This window comes from Aphelocoma coerulescens, chromosome 2 (assembly GCF_041296385.1).
Source record: "Aphelocoma coerulescens isolate FSJ_1873_10779 chromosome 2, UR_Acoe_1.0, whole genome shotgun sequence".
NCBI classification, from domain to species: Eukaryota; Metazoa; Chordata; class Aves; order Passeriformes; family Corvidae; genus Aphelocoma; species Aphelocoma coerulescens.
Window position 1 is genome coordinate 130,964,609 of NC_091015.1, and position 18,945 is coordinate 130,983,553.

Below are 18,945 nucleotides of genomic sequence, written 5' to 3' on the forward strand. Positions count from 1 at the left end.
ACATCATGAAGATAAGTGTGTTTACATTTTAATTGTAACCAGTTACATTTGTTAATCTGTACAACTGTAATCAATTGAATGCACTGATGACTCTTTCAAAGTGTAGCCTGTGGAGCTGAAATGTGCTGCCTTGCTCAGTGGTAATGCAGAGTGTGAAGTAGCCTCACCAGCATGATGCTGACACCCATCACGTAGGTACATGAACCTTATTGCTTGTTCTGTTGTGGCATGGGTACTAAATCTGTATCCACCCTGATCTGCAGAAATTTTCTATACACCCTGCATTTTTAAAAGAAGTGTAATGCATGATGGTTGGAGAGTAATACTGCCTATAACCTCTTCTGGTCACATTTAACAAGCCTGGATCATCTAGGGGTGGGGGAGAAGGCAATGTCAAATAATTTCATTGCCATTTTTGTATCCATGAAAGGGTCCAAGTTTCAGTGTTTAAGTCAGTATGTGATACTTACTTGCACTGAAAGCTGAGGGACTGTTTCTGCAGTGCCTTGTGGCCAAAAGAGTGTCCAGGTTAACCCGAGATCTCACAGAGCAACTGAGATTCTGGTATATTCATTATAGATTTATTAATTTAATTATTTATTATTTAGCTTTATTGTGTATTTGGTTCTCTTGGCCTATCTGACCAGTGAAATTCTTGGCCCCATGAATTTCTTAGTTTTCTCTGAGATTTCTAGGCTGGACTGTACTTGGTCCACATGCCAATCATGCTGGAGGGCTCCAGTACTGCTGGGGTTTCACTGTGTGTATTCATCTGTTGAGCAGCTGAAGTAAATAATGCCCCCAGTTCAGGGCTGATTTTGCCCGTTTAGAGATCATTTGAAGCACACTGCAGCTGAGGTTGGCTCTGGATTAGGATGTGTAACTGAGATACAGCCTGCCTCAAGCACTTACAGACGAAAACAGGTAATGGAGTCAGAAAAAGAAGTGTGCAAATGTTTTGCTTTACGCTCTACAGAAAGTCTCTGGAGTCGTAGTTCAGGCTGGTTTTATACTTCATGTTTCTGCACAGTTACAATAATTCCCTTTTTTTATATTGGCCACATGTGACCGTGAGAATCTTAACCCTTCAATGGGCAAGTTCACTGTATTTGGGTGAGCTCATAATTTGGAGAACACATTCCTTTTAATTGTGTACCATTTGCAAAGTGATTTAGAGGAGCTAAAATATATTGCAAAGACAAAAATCTTTCTGTTTCAGGAGGCATGTACTAAGTATGGATTCTCCTCTGGAAAGATTATTTTCAGGAGCTGACAGATTTGAGTTGATCCCTACACAATTAGCTTTCCTGCATAATGAGACTTGCAAATACCTACATCTGCACTGACTGCATGCTTCTTTGGGGATTCCCCATTGTATTGTTACCTCTGGCCACAGGCGCTTGGGGAAAACAAGAGTCAGTCTCTTAAGGACATTGTGGAGAACAGGAAAAAAAGCAAGTATCCCCAAAATACTGGAACTGACCATCTGTATACAGGGAAGGGACAGTTTTAAGTCAGGGAGGAGTTTTGTTTCTGCTGATAGAAGCACTGTTCAATTTGTACTAAAAGGACCATGAGTTCATGGTTTTCTTATTATGGTACTTTATCAACTCATTTGCTCAATCCAATTTTTGGTGACTGGAATTGGCTAAAAGATTACAGGATATTCACTGCAATAGGAAGAAGAAAGCCAAATCTCCCGGGTGGCAAACCTTAATTGTTGCATTTTCTCTGAGTGATGAATGCACATTGAATCCCAACTATCTATGCAGAAAAGTAATTTCCGAGGCAGCCCATTCACATTCAGTTTTTTTTCCCCTAAAAGTGAAGCAATAAATTATGCTGGTGTTTAAGGGGTAATCTCTTTGACTTTAAAGAACATAAACTATCAGTGGCACACCAGTCTGACTGTGCTAAATGCTGAGCACCTCCTTTATCCGAGTGAGTAACCTCAGCTCCCACAGAGAACAGCAGGAGCTACAGATACTGGCATCTTCACTCAGTGGCATCACTACTCAAGAGGGATTGAGCTGTAACTCAGGCAGCTGTGCTACTGACTGGGCTTGGTAAGTGCAGGCACTATTAGAGGGTGCCATTAGATGAAGTCACTGAAGCATTAGGAAGCCTGCAAAAATGAGTACCCTCTTCCAATCTGAAAAGTGTTGTGGTTGAGAATATACCCATTGGACATCCTCAAGGGAAGATTTCTTTCACACATACTGGCTCTATCAGTGTTACCAGCCAGCACTTCACCAGCATGAGGCTTAGCCTTGTAACATTTCACGGATCCCGACATCATGCTGAGTAGTGCTGGTCATCTATTATTAATATGCTCACATTTTTTGCTAGACTAAAAGTATATTATTTTCTTATTAAATCTTCCATTACTTTAAGATGCTTTTAAGGTCTGTTCTGCTCTCATTCTATTAGTTGGGAACAAAAGCTTCTCAAATGTCAGAAGTTAATATATACTAATATCTGAATAAGCAAGAAAATACAACAGATTTTGAGGCAATTTTCTTATATAATGACGTCTTAAAGTCTCATACATTGTTTTTATAAAATATTTCCCCTTTTTCTATGTGAGTGCATATTCACACACAATTCCATTAGAAATATTGGCTGCATGACAATGTGAGACTTTCTCCTATAATGGTTATTATTTGGCATGCATAAAGAATTTAAAGAACTCTTAAGTTAGAGAAGTAGTATTGTGTTTGCTTACACAAGATGATGAAGGCAGTCACATGTTTATTCTGCTCGGAGCTGGCCAGAGGGAAGCCAGTGTGTACCTAGGAACTGTGAAGTTAGTTAGCATGGTGTGGTGCCTTGGTTAATGAACCTGTGGAGAGTATCACAGCTCAGGCACAGTACAGTGCTAGTGCATCCCAAGGGCTCCTGGACAGAAACTGGTCTGTACCTGGATGAGCTGGAGCATAGGCAAAGCAGTCGGGCCTGCTCTGAAAAGGTACATATGCCAACTAGTATAAAAAGAGGGGAGTTATCAAAATGTGTGGGCACACATTCTTTGAAATGCTTAGGCTGTTGTGAAAAGAGACACTGGGAGAGCTGATGGGGTCCACCAGTTACTGCTTTATTGGATTCTGGCTTATTGCTTTGATGGGAACCTGACTTGTTCATCCCAGTCAGCTTTATGTCTTGTGTTGGTTATTCTTGGGCAGCAGAATGGAATGGGCTGTGTTAATTCATAATGCTGTTGCAATGAGGTTTGAGGATGAGGTGAAAGGTAAGCATGAAGCAGAGAAGTACACCAAGAGAACCTCAGTGCTGGGTTAATAACCTGCTGCTGATGGCCAGGGTCTTCTGGAATGGTTTTGCCTTTGCTCCCCCATGACTAAGGCTCAGAACAGGGGCAGATTCTCAGAACTGGGATGGAAATTGCATCATGCTTTCTAGAGTGCACCTCTAAATCTCTTGCTATTTTGATTTCTGGAGTTCTGTTTCCTAAAACTGTACACAGTAGCTAGTGTAGAATAAACTCTCCCCTAATTATTTAGCTGTTGTAGGCCTAATTTTAAGTGCACTCTTATTAATTCTGTTAATTTCCAGATTAGTTTTTACCTTACATAAAGGTAATAATAATCCTAACACAGGCACTGAATCTTACCAGTAACACCTCCTGCTTAGTTAATCTATTTATTTCTATCCTTCTTGAAAGTTATTTTTAATGTTTAAGGAACTTTGAAATATTTCTCACAGCTATTCTCAAAAGTGAGTTTGTAGCCTTTTACGGCCATTGATGCTAGTAGACCTTGAGGCTGTAGAGAAGTTGGGACAAAGCCAGGGAAAAAACTCAGGCTCATGTCTTAAGCACAAGATAACTATTCATCTTTTATAAGCCTTTCTTGTCTGATACTTTCATATTCTCAGAAAGGATGGCCCAGAAATTGAAGTGTTCATGCTTTTTCATAGCACAGATACAGATTTTTCTTTGGGAAATTTTGGACGTGTCATGCTGGTCTGTTTACAAGCAGCAAGGTGCATGGTGATGGTACAAATGAGGTCAGTATCCCTTGCTTTTTCTGTTATTAGATCATTTGAAACTCACTTTCTCTGGCTCTCTATCCTCTGTAAGTTAACATCAGTGGAGGCTTGGTCATTTATACTTGCTGAATATCAGTTTTAAAAGATAACAACTGAATACCTGATGTTAAGTGTTCTTCACATATTTGAAAAATTGCTTTGATATTAAATGTATATTTAAAAATATTTCTTACCTTCATGTTTCAATAAAATGCTTTGTAGAGTTTGAGATTATAATGGTGTTACTGATAGTTTCTCATACCATCACCATGTCTTCTTTAGGGATTTTGTGTCTGTATCCACTCTGTCTTCATTCATCCTTGTCCTATTTTGGAAAGTGTAAAGGTCCTCACAGTTTTTAGCAGAAGCCTATTGTTAGAGGGAAGACTCAGATAGTCTGTAACTTCTGACCTTTCCAGAACATGTTTTTATATCTCCTTTGAAGGAACACGGAGGGATGATGCTAAGGAAGTTGAAAATATGGCCAGCATACACACAGGTATGTTCCGGAAATAATATTGTAATATTGAAGGAAAAAAAAACTCAAAAATGATGGGATCCAAAACCTTCTGGAAATCAGTGAAACATGTTCACATTAATTTCAGGTTTTGTATTCAGCCATGCACAGTTTTCTTCTATGCTTTTTTTTGTGTTTTCCTTTCTTTTTTTTTTTTTTTTTTTCCCCAGATGATTAACTGTGCTTTATTAGAGTTGATGCAAGAGGCAAAATTTAGGCTTCCTCCACTGTGGTTTATTGAAAATATTAATTATAGCCTTGCATTAACAGAATTCTTCACATTTAGCACTTTTACTTGGCAGGGTAGAAACTTTATTGTGCCTGGAATTGTTGTTTAAAGACCTTTCCAGAGGTGTCAGGAGAGACACATTACTTTTGCTGTTGTTCACCTTTCAGAAGAAAGAGTTGTGAGCAAAACCTGTAACTCAGGGCTGGAAGCACTGCATTCCACAGCATCATGCTAAAATAATGGTGGAAGGTAAGAAAATATAATAAATGGTCACCTTTCTGATAATGTAGGACAAGATTCTTGAATTACATATAATTTAAGTTCTTATCTTGAGGAGTGGTAAGAACTGGGGCAGTGGGAATATCACAAAAACACAGAATTGTTTGGGTTGGAAGGGACCTCTGGAGAACATCTTGTCCAACCATCTGCCAAGGTAGGGTCACCTAGGACAGGTTACACAGGAATACAATCCAGGTGGGTTTTGAATCCCTCCAGAGAGGGAGACTCCATGACCTCCCTGGGCAGACTGTATCAACAAGAAAGGCAGACCCTTGTTTTAAAGATATTTTCAGATACAGGTGCACTTTTTCATTTATGCAGGTGAAGAAAGCCTTGGCTTAGTTGTATTCCCCTTGAAAAATAAGAGAAGTATTCTTACTGAATTTTGTGGGAAAAGAGTTATGAATCTGGTCTGAATGGTGCATATATTCCCTATTCTCTCTCACTGAGGAATTATTTTGCATGCAAAGTATATGTACTATATGGGTTAAGCACTGCTCCATCTTTACTTTGCTATGAAAACAATAAATTTCCCGGGGATTAGGGATCTTTTTACAGGGGTGTTTGAATAAGAATGTATTGTTTGTACAGTTGATTTTGTCTGGAGGCAGATGATCTCTTGTGGCTGCTTTTGACCCTGATTTCAGAAATGGCTGAAAGGAAAAGTGCACAGGCTGAATTAAAACCCACAAAGGACTTGCAACATACGTCAGATCTAAAGATCATGTAACAAAACTTTCTAGTGATACATATTGCTTAGGGTTTTTCTAATTTGCGGGCTGCAGTCTTAGCACTATTGGCATAACTTCATTACAGGAGCCTTTTGGTTTAGATGTGACATAGGTCAACAGGGTTTTCTTTCTTCCTGTAGGCTGTTATGACACCTCTTTAAATGTATAAACTAAGCTAAGACAGCTCTCATCTATCCGCTGATGCTGCCCTGTCCCTTTCAGGGGCTTTGCCATCCTAGAGCAGATAGCTGTGCTGTTAAAGTTTTCATGTGAGCTAACAGAAGTACAGGGTGGTTATGGCACAATTTTGTGATATAAACTGGATAGTACCTGCTTATGCAAAAGTGAGAAACATATTCAACTGCTATCAATTCTAACATACGAATGGGAAAGCTGTCTGTGCTACTATTGCATGCAGAGTTTTGAGGCAGCTCTTTTTCCTTTAAAATAGTGAGTTAAATGGTATGTTTTGAAGACTGAGAATCTATTAATGGCAAGCAGAAAATTGTGCACAACATTTGAACACTGATTATCAGAAAGACCTTTTGTTAATTATGAATTGGGCCAAATATATTTGTTTTATGCATGTATTTTGTTGCTTTAAAAAGTAGTTGTTAAGGGTTCTAATAATGATAGAAAATAAACAGCTAAAAGATGGGAAGGAGGGCAATGGCAGGAGAAAAGATTACGTCTGCTTTTGCATGTGAGGATCTTGCTTCTGTTGCTGTATCGTTCCAACCTTACTCTTTTCAAGTATCATCTGACCTCTGATAAACATATTGATCCCTGGGGTTCTCCTTGTTGCTCAGATTCTAAATAAAACAAATAAGCCTGCTGGGGTCATCTTCTCTGCTTCTTTGTCTTTGATCTGGAGAGCTTGTAGTTTCTCACAAACTTGATAAAAGGCCCATTTCCCCCAAATATCTGCTAGTGACTTAGAAATGCATTTTCTCAGTCTTGGATTTTATGATAGTTTTCTTCCATATACATGTTCTTCTGTAGCTATTTACTGGATGTACAGAGATTACCATGCCTTTGACTGCCCAAAGCCAGTTACTGAGTGGATATTTTTCATATTGAATCATATTTAATCACATTTCATATTGAATCATTCCAGTCAACATGAGTCTGTGAAAGGCAGGTGCTGCTGACCAACCTGATCTTCTTCTATGACAAGGTGACCCAGTCACCAGACCCCATCACCTAGTGGATGAAGGAATGGCTGTGGATGTTTTTTACCTGGAGTTTAATAAAGCTTTTGACACCCTTTCCCACAGCGTTCTCCTAGAGAGACTGACTGCTTGTGGCTTGGACATATGCATTTTTTACTGGGTAAAAAACTAGATGACCAGGCCCAGGGAGTGGTGGTGTATGGAGTTAAATCCAGCTGGCAGCCAGTCACAAGTGGTGTTGCCCAGGGCCTGACTTGTTTAGTATCTTTATCGACTGGGTGAGGTGATCGAGGGCACCCTCAGTCAGCTTGCAGATGTGACACCAAGTTTGGCAGGAGTGTTGATCTGGTGGAGGGCAAGAAGGCTCTGCAGAGGGATCTGGACAAGGCTGGATTGATGGGCTGTGGCAAATTTTATGAGATTCAAGGTGGCAAGGTCCAGTCCAGCCCTTGGGTCACAACAACCCCATCCAGCGCTGCAGACTGGGGGCAGCGTGACTGGAAGACTGCCCAGTGGAAAAGGACCTGGGGTAATTGGTCAACAGCCTGTTGAACATGAGCCAGTGTGTGCCCAGGTGGCCAAGAAGGCCAATGGCATCCTGGTTTGGATCAGAAATAGTGTGGCCAGTGGGACCAGGGCAGTGATTTTCCCCCTGTACTCATTACTGCTGAGGCAACATCTCAAATGCTGTGTCCAGTTACGGGCCCCTTACTACAAGAAGGACATTGAGGTGCTGGAGTGTGTCCAGAGAAGGGCAACAGAGCTGGTGGAGGGTCTGGAGCACAGCTCCTATGAGGGGTGGCTGAGGGAGCTGGGGCTGTTTAGCCTGGGAAGAGGAGGCTCAGGGGGGACCTTATCACTCTCCTATAACTACTTGAAAGAAGGCTGTAGTGAGGTGGGGGTCAGTCTCCCAAAAAGTAATATTTAGAAAAATGTCTTCCCTGAATGGGGATTGTCAAGCATTGCAACAGGCTGCCCAGGGAAGTGGTTGAGTCACCATACCTGAAGGTATTTAAAAGACATACAGGTGTGGCACATAGCGACATGGTTTAGTGGTGGCCTTGGCAGTTTTAAGTTGATGGTTGGACTTGATGATCTTAAAGAACTTTTCCAGCCTAAATGATTTTATGATTCTATAAGAACTCAAGTTAGAGGAACCATCAAGACTGAAGCAAGCCATACTGAGGCCTCGGGGCAGTATCAGTGTGTCTTTGTTTATAAAAAACATCTGGGTTTTGAAATCTTGTCTTTCTACTGCTTGCGTGTCAAATTAGTCTTCAGTATTTTTTCTTTGTCTTCACCTTAGGCTGCTAAATAAATATTTTTGAAACCACACAATTAATAGTAAATGTCTTCTCTTGGTGGGTTAGTGAATATCTGCTAGGAAATCCTCACAGAACTATGTTCAAAAGTAATTTTCAGGAGAGAGATCTTCCCCTTGGCTGGAATTTAGCTGGGAATATTGCTGATAATATACTATACTGTCATGGGGGGCAAACATGCTAAGACGTAGATCTGCTGTAAATTCCTAAAGGAAAGTCTTGGCACTTAGCATTTTCACAGTTTTTTTTCCTCCTAATGCCTCATCCTAATTTTTGAGGAGTCACACAGTTTATTCAGTTTGAAAACCATATTGTATCCAAAGCTTGGAAATATGCTGGAGGCTCTAGGATTTTTTTTCTGCACAGTGAGCATAGCATTTTGGTATTGCCTTCTACTTGTTGGTATTCTTCCAATGCTCAAAACTTACTGGAGTTTCAAAATATGTTTCCAGTAAGGATGTTTCAATTGTCATCATTATTTCTTTGTTTCCAGGGTGTGTTCTGTTCTTTACAAACAAGTAGAAAAGTCCAGCATCTTGTTAATGACCTTAAGATCAGCATCCACTCCCTGTGGGCCTACAAAATAGTGATGCCATTTCAAGGACTGTCACAAGCACCAGGTTAAATATACTTGGAACTATGGTTCTTTGGGATCAAAGGTTCATACATGATTCTGTTGCTTTTCTGGCTGTTGAAAAAATGACTGTGAAGTGGTTAAAGTAATAAATGAGTGCATGTGCTCTTCTTTATCATCCCAGTAATTTAGATTATTCCATTCAGTCAGTGGAGTTCAAAGAGCCCAGTTTCAGATAACTGGCAATTTACTACGTAAATCTTAATCTCTTAGTTTGAACAGCATCTGGCACCAAGAGGCTGGAACACTGAGGCACATCCATATAAAATTTGTAATGTTTTCCACCTTCTGTAGATTGGAGTCTATGAACTATATAAGCATATAAGGTATGCAAAATAATGGTAGGTTCTATGTCAGCAAAGATAAGGTGTAACAATCAAATTTTATAGATTAAGTCGTGGAGTGCCACCATTAATACTCTGCTTTAAAAGGAAACTGCACTGTTTGTTACCTATTTCTAGCTATAAAATAAAATGTGTTCTCTGTGAGAGAGCTCAGTATTGACACTGAATATTAATACAGTAAAAAGTTCATTGTTCAGCCAGATGTTTCACAGCTAGAAAAGCAGTAGGATTTTTGGGAACTACTGATAACAGATCTCTCAATATTTGTCTTTTTAATCTTCTCTTTAATATAAACTAAACTATTGATGCTGTTGTCATACAGAGTGAATTATTACATATTCTTCTAATACATAATGGTATTGTTTTACTTGAAAAAATCAGGACTAGTAAAGAAACAAAAGGAAAGGTTGGGTTTTTTTAATAGGCAAAACCCCCTTCAGTAGGAAATTTTTCACAGAGAGCATTACCTTTATTCAGAAATACTGCTGTGGTGCCTCTCTGAGAGTTGACACCTGTTGATGTTGTTTTCAGTCTTCTCTGTGGATGTCTACATTAAGGTGACATACTTTTCTCTGTTAACACATGATACAAATCTTTAGTCTTAATGCATAGTGACAGGTATAGTACAGGTGAAGAGCACCTAAGAGAAGGAAGACAAAGCTGCACAAAAATTTCCAAGAAGCATTAAACAGCACTGTCAAATCCATTTTGTTTGAATTATATGCAGACTATTTTAAACTGAAAAGTCAATTTTTCACCTAATTTTAATTTATTCAGAAATTTTTAATTTATTCAAACATCTGTCTGTGATACAACCATTATTACAGAGAAACTTGAGCCATGCCTGTAAAAAATATGTTCCAATATACATGTGGAACAGGAAGATAGAAGTACTTTGGAAGAATGTCACTAAAGCTAAATAAATTAGTGTGTATTGTGTATGTGTGTGTGTGTGTGTGTTTGTGTGCAAACACAGTTTTTGGTTGCTTCCTGCTGCCTACCTCCATGTGTGGTTGACTCATGGGAAGGAATTAATCCTTGAGAAGTTGTTCAATCACTCCAGAAGAGCAATGGCATGAGGAATTTGAGGGTCTGAACTTGCAGAAAGCCCACCTATTTTATTTTATTTTAAAATTATCCTAACAGTTAATGGATTTTCATGGAATAGTTTTATTACTGTTGAATCAATGTTTTTGTATAAAAAGTCTTCCTCTGAAAGAAATGTAAGTTTCAGCTGTCACTGGATTGGTTGCTTTTAATTCTGAGTAGATTCAGCATTTGAAATTGGTGTATTGGGAAAAGATTCCTGTACTGAAAAGCAAACTAGTACTTTCTTTTATTTTTTCTAGATTGACAAGCACAAAATTAAAGAGATTCATATAGCTGACATTAAATGTATTCAAGAGTGTATCTAAGACTGGGCTCTAGCCTATCAGTAATTGTGCCTTACCAATTTTATGTGGGCTTTTTTTTTAAAGTATAAACCCCTATTTTAACTGGAAGGGATTGATAAGTAAATTGTGGATGTGACATTAAGGACAAGTAGAGAAACCACTTCATACTTAATGTATCAATCTTATCATAAATTATCTGGAGACTAGCGACTGCAGGAAAATTACACTAGGCCCCAAAACAGCTGGAAACTGCATTTTCAAATTTATAGATGGAAATAAAAAATAAGTAATTGTTGGAATTCTGTGTTGTGTGATATATGCTCACATAGTCGTCTTCTTTTTTCTGGAAAGGAATTAATTTATAAGTGTCTGAAGAAGGACACTTTCTTTATGTTTGAGCTCATAAACAATTTTTCATACACCACTAATTTCTTAATGTTTTCCTTAGGACTTGCAAATATTTATTTTTAAGAGGTTTCATAGATTATTCTCTCCTATATGTGGCTTTCATTCTTTCTGTCTCCTATTAAATGTAATGTGAAGGTCAGACTCTCAGGTTGCAGCAACAGCAAGGGGATGTATTTGAGTGTTGGATGTAGTTTCTTTTTGATGTGAATGTGATTTGCTAGGTTTCATACATCCCATAAAATAACTCATGACAGCTACATGCTGAAACAGATAGCTTTTCTTCCTTCCATAAACCTTTGACTTGACTGTTCTCTCCACTGCCTTTCACTAAATAGAAAATTTGTGCTAACTCTTGCCCAATAGATGTTCAGAAGGCATGTTTAAATGTGGCAGGAAACCATAAAAGTATTTTCAGAGGTCAGTTGGCTGCAGGTGCTGTCTGTGCTGAGATGGAAATGATTTATCTGAAGTTTTGTTCCTTCTGGGGTCAGGACCAGTAATTATTTTGTCATGGGGCAAGTGCCTGTACCTACTAGTAAGGTACAAATTTGAGATATGTGATGACAGTAGCTTCCCTCTTACCATAAAATCTATCCTGACCAAACCTTCCTGAGCCTTTTTTGCCCTCACCTTGCCAGGTAGTCCAGTGTTTCCCCATTATTTAAAATTTTTTTTTTGTTTGTTTTTAAATCAAAGGACTGTATCTCCTTTCTGAGGAGGCTTGAAAATGGAGAGTGTTACCACAATTGCCATGTTTCAAAATAACACTCAATACCCTCTAAAAAGAAAAAACCCTTTTCCATAGTTCTACTTGTTTGTATACTTATGTGTAGAGGATCATGTGTATAAAATTAAGCAAAAAAATATTCCTAATTATTTTCAAAACTATTTTCTGTTACCTTTGTAACCAGCAGCTGTGCAATTGCTAACACGGTTCTAACAGAGCAGAAGTGTTCATGTTGTAAATAATGATGAAGTTTATTAACAATAGAAACGTCACAACAGAGTTTATTTTAGCTATACACTGTATTTAATAGAGTTTCCAGAGCAGTCAAGTGTGAGAGAAGTGCAATATTAGATTATAAACTAGGAACTATGAATAAGGTCAAAACAAAAGCTGGAAATAGTATGCTGTGTACATTTATGAAGCTGAAACTGCTCATAAAATTGCAGATGAATTGTGTTCGTCTTGCTCTGCGTGGAGCAGATTCCCAGCATGAATTACCATTTGTGGAAGTTGTGAAAGGCTAAGGTGTACAAATGCACCATATATCCTCTTTAGTGAGACAAAATTAGAATGAACTATGTGTGACTGGGTCAAACATAAGGATAGCACAGAGACAAAATACATTAGTTGGCTCTAGAGACCCAATTTCTTTGTAACTAGTTGTCTTTAAAGCAGCTTACAAAACCTGTTGGTTTATACATTGCTCTTTTTTCTAGTTTAGTTAAGGACATGCACACTATTTCTTGAACTATTTTTTTAGTGCTGTTATTCAGGAACTATTCTTCAGGGAACATTTAGGATAGGTATAAAACTCCAAGGCAGGTTTATTCATGACTACTCTGTTAGTTTAGATATTGCTTCTTTTGTACCTCCTTGAAGACAAGCACACAAGTCACTTGAGCTGTACAATGGAGAAAGAAGATGTTGCATGTTGTACTTTGATAATCAGCTTCAAAGTAATAAAGCCAGAAGGATTCAGAAATGTAATAATTAAATATAATAGGAAGAGATTCACTGCAATGGATAATCAGTGGAACACATGAGAAGAGCTGAAGGCTGTAATCATGTAATGTTTTTCAGTGTGTGCATTCAGATCTACATTCTGATCTACAGCATTCTGATCAGTGTGTTACATCTGATCTACAGCTGTGGCAAGGAAGCAGTGCTGCGTCTGTGTACACGGAGATCCAGCCATGGCCAAATTTTGCTCACTTGCAAAAGAACTTAAATGAGTAGTCTTTATCTGACAAGTGCTATCTTTTTGTACAAATTACATTAATATGCACTTACTATTTGCATATTAATTATTAGATACCTGTTCCACTGTTGCAGTCAAGTTGTTTAAGACTGAAAGTTGTGCATGCAGTCCCAGGTAGTGCTAAGAAGGAACTCACGTTCTTGCTTTTGCTGCAAGTTTTCTGTGAAAATATTTAAAATATTGAAAATCAAAAGCTCATTTTTCATGTTTTTTAATTGAACTCAAGACAGCAGAGCTAGCAGCTGGCAATCATTTTTGTATTGTACTGTAGTTCTTTTTGAGCAAAAGTACTGCATCTAATGAAAATGTCATGATGTAATATGAATTACTTCATAAACACTTTTTTTCATGAGTAATAGCAATTTTAGTTGTATTTCTTACCAAAATTGATTTTAGTCAAGTGAATAAGATAAATATGCTCTTTTCTCTTTAGTTCCTTATTCTTTTCTGCCAAATATACACATTTATTAACTTTATGGTTCATACCATTGCTTGCTGTCATGTAGGTATTGGCTAGCATGTGCAGAATTTTGTGTTCATTTCTCCTTGCTAGTTTGTAGTGTATAATATATAATTACATGGTTACTCTCTGTATGACATGCTTTGCTGACTTGCTGTAGTTTTCAGGTCCCAAGTGTTGGTGGGATATACTTCTTGGGGGGGTTAAATTTTAACTGCCTTACCATGAAGTGGTGGGTATTTGAAAATTTGAGTGCACTGGATAGAGATGTTCATACAACCACCATGAATATAGTCCTCTGTTTTTGTGCACAGATTCTTGCCTGGAGGAGTCTCTCCACAATTAGTCTCATCCTGTTGTACTAATGGAGAACTGATCTCTTGAGCTGATCACTTCCCTTCAACCTAGTAAGGCAGATGGATTTGGATATGGGCTTGCAAGGTGATCATAGGGCATATACATCCTTCACATTGGTCAACTGGAAAACTTTTGGAAAGTCAATATGTGACTGGGTTGTAGACAGGTGTTGCAAAATGAATCGATGACTTAGGTGAGGAGAGACATTGCAGGCAACCGATACGATTGATATAAGCAAGCTCCGTTTATTAGCAATACAAAGGCACTTATATAGAGTATTGAATACAAGCTTATCAGTTCTTTAATTAGTTGAAACTTACAAAAGCACATTCTGACCTCTACATAATTGGGTTAGATAAAAAATTACATTTGGCAAGCTTCTTATTATTTATGTTTTGTCTTGAGAGATCAAAGATCTTCCTCCGTTCTTAGGGATGGTCCATCTTATCAGCACAGCTGCACCTTCTCAAAAACTGCCTTCTGGTTCCCAGCCTGGTTTCTCACACAGGGATTTGTCTCATGTAGAATTTTTCTCACACAGGCCTTTTTACTTGTACAGTTGGATTATTGATCCAATAATTCTATCAATGAGCCATGTCCCTGCTCCTCTAACCATTCCCCAACAGACAGGCAGGGCAAAGTTTCGACTCTGGAATGCATTGCTGAACTCACAGGCTGCTGAAGTTTGAAATGTTTTGGGGTGAACATCCAATCACTGACTAAATACAAATTCTCATTCGACAGGATGTGAAAAATACATAAAAGAAGATTGATAAGAGGATGTCTCTATGGATGAGAACTGTTATTTTTTTAGGCTGGTGTATGTTTACATGCCCTGAATCTTCTGTAGTTCTTCAATTGCAGCTTTTTATTGCTTCTTAGCAGCTTAGTATGACTTTGGCAGAAAGTAGTTGATGATGCATGAGAGAAAGTGGTATCCACTAGGGTGTTTTTTTCCTCTTCATTTTAACGCACTGCATATGGATATCTTCAGCATCCCATTTTATGTATTTTTACTATCAGTGCAAAGAAGTGGAACAAATGTGAGCAAGAACAGATTTCATTTGCTATTCCACTGCCATTATCCTGTTAGTACTTTATTACTTACTGAAAACCTATCTTGGAGTAATGGTGTGGTGCTGCTTACGAGCAGAGATGTGATTAATGGCAAGGTTTTGATCTTTTTTCTTCTGTAATGGGGAAATGCTAACTTAGAGCAGAAGTTATGTCATTTACCTTACTCCCTGAGAGTTTAATGTAAGCAACATGGAAGATGCCTGCTGTTTGCAGTAGACCTGATAGCATTATTCATTAGATGTATTTTCTTCCAGTTCATGGAGGCAAATTCTGCACATACAGATCTGAGTTTCTACATATGTATGCATTATTCAGGGTAAGTGGTTAACCAATTTATGTGGATGTATTTCAGGCTCTTGTCTCTTTGGAAACCACTCATGGTGATTGTTCCAGGTATGAGAACTACATGATCAGTTTCCTAAATCACATGGGATTATCTTTGTTGCCTAACAATGATGATTGAACCTTACTGTGCATGGAAGAGTGTTACAGTGGGGATACTGTAACGCCTTTATCAAACCAGGAGTCCCGTGGAAAACAAATATATACAGACGGATTCTTGCTAGATGTTTCAGAGATGTTTATTTCCCCAGCCGCATGGCCGGGATCTGCCGAGGAACTGCTACAGTCAGGACCCGAGGGTCCTTTGCCCGCACAGGAAACACAAACCAACCTATGGGGAACGAGGCTGACCAGGGGCAGGGAAACCCCGTGTGTCTGTGCCCTCAGGGCCCCTCTCCCAGGGCTACATGGCGGGGGAGGGACCCCGACAGAAGAGTGACAAAGCAACATGACAAAGAACTACACTGACCTTTCCTTTTCTCATTAACCACTGTTTGACCTTACTGGTTTTCTCAGACACGGAATGGCCCTGGCTAGGACAGCACTGCCAGAAGCTCTTTGGGGAGGTTCTTCCTGCTTGTGCTGAAGTGGTCACTTTTCACGGAGGCATTCACTGTGCTGGAGGAATACCAAGAATTGCATGAAGATACATTGTCCTGTCAGTTGTGAATGAATCTGTTAAGACTGATAAGGGTTCTGGACGTCCTTTCAGGTCTGCTTATATATTTCAGTAATTGCCAAAATACAGCAATCAACCTGGAGCAGAGCCCAAACTATGGATATGAAATATGGTTTTATGTTACTCTCTTTCCCCAGCAAACAGAGTGAAGCAGATACGCCTCCTTCCCTGTCCCTTTCTAATCCTCTTTCTCTTCTCAATTCATGCGCTCACTCTTGGAGTCAGACTAGCTAGCTAGTGTTTAGAGTCATGGGTTTGGTTTTTCAAATGCTGAAAGAGGAATTGAGCTTGTCTTCCACTAGCTAGGCAAGTGCTCTCACTGCTCTGGAGAGGAAGCAGGGAACTCCTCAGGATGCTTTAAAAAAAACTAGTGCTGGATGGTGCTCTAAAAATGTGCTGCTAAGAAGTGTGAAAGCTTCAGGGTGAGTATCTGACTCTGAAGTGCCCAGATTAGGCTATTTCAGATCCCCTTACTTTGTGGATTCAAATTGATTTAGGCATGAATTAGATATTAAACACTTCCTTCCTCTTTAAGAAAATTTGGCATAAAGCAGAAAATTACATTTTAAAGGGCCAGGGGAGACCTAAGGACACAGCTGCGGCTGCAACTGAAGTTGGGAATAGTCATTAATTATTCCCAACAATGCAGAGTTTATCAGGTTCAGAGTTTGGCATCAAAATCCTCACAGCACTTTTAGTCTGTAATCTTAGAACTGCTGATCTAGAAGGTGTCCTATTTTTAAGATGTTTCCTTTGAACACAGTGGATCATCAGGGGATCAAAGGTCCGGTATCAGGATTAACAGTTCATAAAACTAGTTTATTGAAATCAGTTTTGGTCTTAAATATTTCCTCAGCGCTCATGGGAGAAAAAAAATCAACAGAAATTATGTAGCAGGAATGAAAAGGCAGTGCAAACTTGACTGAAATGAAATCTAGTTCAGAAACTGAGGGAAGAGCTGTGGGTGCTTTTGCTTCTCTGACTGACTTCGGGATCTTCTCCCAAGAAATGATGAGTATGATATGAGGAGAAGATACGAGGAGAAAAGGTGACAGATATGAGGAAGAACTTCTTTACTGTGTGCATGACCAAGCACTGGCACAGATTGCCCATGGAGGTTGTGGAGTTTTCCTCACTGCAGGTATTCAAGATGCTTCTGGACACAATCCTGTGCCTTGTGCTCTGGGATGACCCTGCTTAAGCAGGGAGGTTGGATGACCCACTGTGGTCCCTTCCAGCCTGACCCATTCTGAGAATCTCTGATTCTCCATTACTTTGAACCTCTGTCCTGTGTTTTCTTTGTACTTTTCCCCCATGATTCTCCTGGAGTGCTCTTTCATGACACCCAAAATCCTTGCATCATTCCATCAAAAACCCACCTTGGCTTAAGAAAGCCCTGTGTAAACTATAACTTGCTTCTTGCCCACCAGGGTGTATATACTGGTAAGGTACAAGTCCCCTTCCCTTCCCTTCCCTTCCCTTCCCTTCCCTTCCCTTCCCTTCCCTTCCCTTCCCTTCCCTTCCCTTCCCTTCCCTTCCCTTCCCTTCCCTTCCCTTCCCTTCCCTTCCCTTCCCTTCCCTTCCCTTCCCTTCCCTTCCCTTCCCTTCCCTTCCCTTCCCTTCCCTTCCCTTCCCTTCCCTTCCCTTCCCTTCCCTTCCCTTCCCTTCCCTTCCCTTCCCTTCCCTTCCCTTCCCTTCCCTTCCCTTCCCTTCCCTTCCCTTCCCTTCCCTTCCCTGTACAGCACACCCACTGCTTAGTTCTTAATCCTTAAAACACCATGTATACTGCTTTTCTGAAGTCTGTGGTATACTTATTTATGCAATTACTTATATGCTTTATATACAAAAGCAAATTCCATGTCAAGTTACTTACTTACCAGTGTGAATGCAGAGAGCAGGACCCACCATTATTTGCTCCTTTCCAGCTGTTTTCTCTGTTCTAAGCTTAGAACAATTATGGGTTGCAGAAAATAAGACCTAGAACTCAGAGCAGATTTACATCAAAGCAGAATTAAGTAGTCCAAGAGCTGTAGCATAAAACTGGGCAATCTCTTTGATTGCTCATAGCAGCCATGTGGTCCATGCATGCTATCAGGTAAGAATGTACATCTGGGTGTAAGATTTTTTTTTCTTCCTTGTTACAGAATTTAGTATGTTTAGATGTGGATATCCACGTATTTTAGAACATTTAAGAAAATTTGAAAGTAATTAAGAAATATCTTTTCATGCTTTTTAAATGTTAGTGGATGGACTTGGGCTATCCCAAATGTGTATTATTGTCTAGCTTAATTCCTGTGGTTTATCAGAAACTGCTGATGTTTTTCAAGACAAAGGTTTATTGATTATTATGGTGGTCTCAGGGAATCATTACTGTCTTTCTAGCACAGGTAGCTGTAACCTTTTGAGAACTGACTTCTGTTTAGATGAATTGTCATCTGTTCGATCTCTGAAGAGCCATGAGAGGATTACAGGTGACATGGGACATCACGCTTTTTTGATTAACAAATTTTCATTGAACTGAAATGCATGTTTCTGTGCTTTTTAATATTCAAGATAGACTTAAAAATGTAAAAACAAAAAGAAAAGAAAAAAATCTGAAGAAGCTATTGATGACCCCCAAAGTGTTACAGCGGGGATTCTGTAACACAATGTATCAATCCAGGAGGCCCCTGGAAAGAAGTATATCAGGACCGATTCTTGGTAGATGTTTCAGAGAGATGTTTATTTCTCCAGCCGCATGGCCGGGGCTCTGCCGAGGAACTGAGGCAATCACGGGACCCGAGGGTCCTTTGCCCGTGCAGGGGAACACAAAACAACCAATGGGGAACGAGGCTGACCAGGGGCAGGGAAACCCCGGGTCTCCCCCCCAAGGCCCCTTTCCCAGGACCACATGGCAGGGGGGGAAGGGACCCTGACACCAAAGCAAATACAAAACCAGAAAGTATGAAGGAGAAGAAACAGTCTGCTCTTA

At 39.5% G+C, this 18,945-nt stretch overlaps 1 protein-coding gene and 1 long non-coding RNA gene across 6 annotated transcripts in view; both read left to right on the forward strand.

Moving 5' to 3' along the window:
• Window positions 1-18,945, forward strand: part of NKAIN3 (sodium/potassium transporting ATPase interacting 3) — a 346,639-nt gene that overhangs the window by 10,722 nt on the left and 316,972 nt on the right. The window lies entirely within an intron of this gene.
• On the forward strand, window positions 134-10,378 carry LOC138105166 (uncharacterized). 3 transcript variants are annotated; one of them, XR_011148402.1, is made up of 5 exons: window positions 134-195; window positions 3,939-4,023; window positions 4,490-4,543; window positions 4,958-5,039; window positions 8,788-10,378. It is a non-coding gene; the product is annotated as an uncharacterized lncRNA (long non-coding RNA). The 3 variants fall into 3 exon arrangements; XR_011148400.1 differs by having other exon boundaries at window positions 138-195; window positions 3,934-4,023; XR_011148401.1 differs by having other exon boundaries at window positions 145-191; window positions 3,934-4,023.